This window comes from Mastomys coucha, unplaced genomic scaffold, assembly GCF_008632895.1.
Source record: "Mastomys coucha isolate ucsf_1 unplaced genomic scaffold, UCSF_Mcou_1 pScaffold15, whole genome shotgun sequence".
Taxonomy (NCBI): Eukaryota; Metazoa; Chordata; class Mammalia; order Rodentia; family Muridae; genus Mastomys; species Mastomys coucha.
Window position 1 is genome coordinate 20,053,774 of NW_022196897.1, and position 4,181 is coordinate 20,057,954.

The window sequence follows — 4,181 nt, forward strand, 5'->3', positions numbered from 1 at the left end:
TAAGTGCTTCGGGGTTGGCACTGAATCAGACAAGCCCAGCCCACTAACATAGGGCAAGGTCGCAGTTGGGATTTAGTCTCCTCACAAAAATGCCTAAGAAGCTTGTGGGCCTACACTTTTGTTTTGACTAACTGGATCCAGGGCCTCCTGCACAGAAACAACAAGTTCTACAACTGAGTTAGATCACCAACTATTTTGTTTTATTAATGTTCTTGTTTCTTGATTTTTATTTTTTAATTTTTTTGGGGGGGGAGGTTCGAGACAGAGTTTCTCCATATAGTCTTAGCTCTCCTGGAACTCAACTCTGTAGACAAGGCTGGTCTCGAACTCAGAAATCCACCTGCCTCTGCCTTCCAAGGGCTGGGATTAAAGGTGTGCACCACCACTGCCAGGCTTTCTCAGACCTTTTGTTTTGCATCCACATGAATACACACCCAAGTGGGGTAGCTTATGTCATCTTAAACAAAAGGGGTGAAGTCTCTATACTGTGCACTTGTTATGAAGGGAAACCTTGCTATGGAATGGAGCAACGTGCCACTTCTGAATGTTTCCCCCTTGGTTCATCAGACAAGATACATTCTAACAGGTCGGGGCTGTCTGGTTGTCAGAAGGTCTGCCCAGAGGCTCTGCAGCTCTGGGGGTGGGTGGGTGCAGGATGTAGATTCAGTCCCTCTTCTGAGCCCTGCCTCACTCTCAGGTCTGAATCCCGGGCCTTCCAGGGTGCTGAGCCCTCCCCATCCCTTTGCATTTTCACCCCAGAGCTCTCCTTGGAGTCCTCTCCCAGTCTATCTTGGCTTCTCACAAGAGCCCCTCTCCCACCCACCGAGAAGGCCCTCTCCACGGTGGGGTGGTCTTCACTCTGATCCACTCTCCATTGAGGTCCCTCTTCACCAGGAGCCACTCTCCATGAAGATCCCTCTGAGTTGGGACCCCCATCTCCATCCATGTATCTTGCCACTGGGGGTCCCTCTCCCTCCGGTTCCTTTTTCTCCATTTGAGCAGTCCTCTCCATTGCAGCCCCTTTACACCAGGGCTTCCTCCTTCTCTAGGTCCCTCTCCACCTAGGTCCCTTCTCCATCAAGGTCCCTCTCCACCTAGGCCCCTTCTCCATCAAGGTCCCTCTCCACCCAGGCCTCTTCTCCATCAAGGTCCCTCTCCACCTAGGCCTCTTCTCCAACAAGGTCCCTCTCCATCAAGGTCCCTCTCCACCCAGGCCCCTTCTCCATCAAGGTCCCTCTCCACCCAGGTCCCTTCTCCATCAAGGTCCCTCTCCACCTAGGCCCCTTCTCCATCAAGGTCCCTCTCCACCTAGGCCTCTTCTCCACGCAAGCCCCTTGTCCATCAAGGTTCCTCTCTGCCGCGTCCGTCCCCTGTCCCCTCTCCAGCCGAGCCTCCCTTCCATCTAGGTCCCTCTCTTCCGCAGCACCTCTGCACCGCGGCCCAGCTCGCTCGTCCCGCTCTCCCTCCTTCTCTTCCCCCCTCCCTCCCGGGACAGGGGTGGCGCAGCAGGGGGCGCTGCGCGGGCCACCGTGCAGGCGGCGGGCGGGGGCGGCGCGGAGGCGGAGGCGGCGGCGGCGGGGGGCGGGGAGCCGAGCGCGGGCGAGAGGCGGCGGCGAGCTACAGCGCCGAGGCTCCAGCGAGCGCCGAGGAGCGGGAGGAGGAGGAGGAGGAGGAGGCAGGAGCGCAGAGCGCCGAGCGCCGAGCCCCGCGCCGCCGCCGCCGCGCAATCCACCGCCATCCGCCGCCCCCGCGCCCGGCCGCCGCCCGACCGCCATCGCCCGGGCCCGTCGCGCGCGGACGCAGACCAGGTGGGCTGGGGCCGGGGCCGGGGTTGCGCTTTGTCTCTACGGCGGTGCGCTGCGGCGGGCGCGGGGCTGCGGCCTGGGAGGCCTGCTCGGCGCTCTCCAGCTCGCCATTGTTGTGTCTTCGCTGCCAGGGCGGGAGGACGACGGGCCGGGCGGGGCCCGTCAAGGCTCGCGGTCGGGATCGAGCCCCAGGGCTCTCCTGCGCCCGGGGACGGCGGACTCGTCGGCCCGGGCGGGGGACGTGGGACCCCGAGGTCGCCCGGAACTGCAGGCCGAGCGCCGCCCCGGCTCGGGTGGGTTCGGCTGCGGGAAGCGGTGTGGTGTTTTCACGGCACCCGGAGCCGCTGCTAAAAATGTTTAATAATAAACAGGATGTCGCTGCTCGGGGCCTGCCAGATTGATTTTTGTTTTTTGTTTTTGTTTTTCTTCGTTTACCTTTTAAGAGAGAAATGCAGACCTATTGAAATGGTGGGTCTCTCTGGAGAGGATCTGCCTGCACAAAGTGGACGCTGCTGCCTTCCTTTCTTTGTAAATATCGTGGGGAGACTAAGCCCACTGTTAGGCAAGAATAGGTGTCGCCCCCCCCAGCCCCCAGGCAATGGTGAGCTTGAAGGAAGTGGGAGAAGGGGGGCGCCGATGCTTCCCGGAGTGTGTCATTTGCTAAATGGCTGCCTGGGAGAAACCTTTATAAAAGCTGCCCTTTGCAGGACAGTTAAATTTCACCTCCGGTTTTTCTTTCCTGGAAAGGTTAGTGTGTATTTCGGTGTGTTGTCTGTTTGCATTGTATATCTCACTTGGGGTTTCAGTCCGTCTGTCAGAAGCCTCAGCGTCCTTTTTCGACAGTACAACTGCAGGGGCTTGCATTGTATCGTAATGTCTGCACCGTCGTGGTGCAAGCTGGGACCTGAGGGGTACAGGCTGTGGAGTGGGATGCTTGCTGCCACCACCTCCAAACCGAGGGACTCCTCAGCCTTCAGTGGCAGAGGCATGACTTGGCATGCCGTCGGTGCTCTGTAGTTACTCTGTGCTGTCAACCTAGGACAGAAGGCTGGCCACTTGTGGTGTCATCCATGCTGGGGCATGCCACAGGTGCTGGTTTGAAGTGGCAGCATTGGTAGAAGGGATTCAAAACATTGGGTGGTTTAGGATTGCTGGAAATTCCAGGCCAGCCTGGGCTACATAGTGAAAACCCAACAAAATACCCACATCTTTAGGTACTTTGGTCGGTGCTGGGCCTCTGTGGGCCGTAAGCACAGGAAGGCGTTTGTAGCCCTGGTTAGAGCAGGAGGTGGTCTAGAGGGTAGCTGGCTTTTGGTGGGCTGGAACTGTACAGAATGGAGAGTTGAAGAGACAGGAACTCGGGAGTCTTGACTTCGGAAAGGGAATTGCCCTCCTTGGGGATGGGCAAGTAATTGGGGAGCCTTCAGCTTGTTCAGGCAAGTGTGCCTCTTGGAGTCCTGTTCAGGTCCTCTTGAGTGACTTTACCCAAGTCTCTGATAGTGTATCTCATGGGAGCCTCAGGTGAGGTTCACAGCAGAGCGTTTTTGTCCTGGGAAGGTGGTAGACATGTACATTTCTCATAGGTTCCTTGGTTTTGCTGGTTCCTTTTAATTCCTGACTTTTCTTCCTGTTGTGGCATGTGAAATTGGGGACCTTCTGCACATTGTTTCTGGGCTGGCATAAAGGTTCAGGGAGCTCAGCTAGATCCTGCTGCTAATGGGTGACCATGGAAGGGTTTCAGATAATTAATGGGGAGATGGATATTGGTCTCACTCTGAATGATGACTGAGGCCTGGCTTTCCTCTTGGACAAACCTAGTTAACTTACAGGTCTCCAGTTGGAGGATAGACAGTGACTTGCAGTCTGGGAGGAAGGGGTGTGTGTGTGTGTGTGTGTATGTGTGTGTGTTGTCGCTTCATTTGCCTTAATCATTTGCTGAGTTTAAGGCACTTCCATGTCCCCTCCAGGGCCTTTTATATGCTTGCCATTTGGCTCATCCTTGCTGTCTGACCTCCCTTACCAGTCTGGTCCTGGCCTGCCTGTGGCTGGTGGATTAGGGAAGGTTGACGTCTACCCTCCTTGGCCCCAGGATTTTAATTCCTGGGGAGTTATAGCATTGGCTGATGTTGCTCGTGTGGGGCCTGCTTACCTCCTTCCCACTCTTCCTTGGCCTGCTGTAGGTGAGGAAATGGAAATCCTTGGGCATTTAAGAGTCAAAAGCCTTGGGAGAGTGGAGTTTCTGGAATGGCCGGTCAGAACTGGTTCCTGAGCCCTGGGCTTTGCTCAACCACCCTCCATCCTGTTTGAATTTAGACTCTCTCCCACCCACCCCCGCCCCGTTTCTTTTTCTCAGAAAGATTATTTTATTGTATTTTA

At 56.3% G+C, this 4,181-nt stretch overlaps 1 protein-coding gene across 6 annotated transcripts in view; it reads left to right on the forward strand.

Annotated features, from left to right (window-relative positions):
* Nucleotides 1-1,622: 1,622 nt before the first annotated feature.
* Nucleotides 1,623-4,181, forward strand: part of Prrc2b (proline rich coiled-coil 2B) — an 83,899-nt gene continuing 81,340 nt past the window's right edge. For 2 of the 6 annotated variants that reach the window (XM_031369781.1, XM_031369780.1), the window contains exon 1: nucleotides 1,623-1,808. The gene's annotated coding sequence lies outside the window, so the exon portion shown is untranslated. The remainder of the gene's footprint in view (nucleotides 1,809-4,181) is intronic. The other 4 variants (XM_031369777.1, XM_031369778.1, XM_031369783.1 and 1 more) reach the window with 2 other exon arrangements.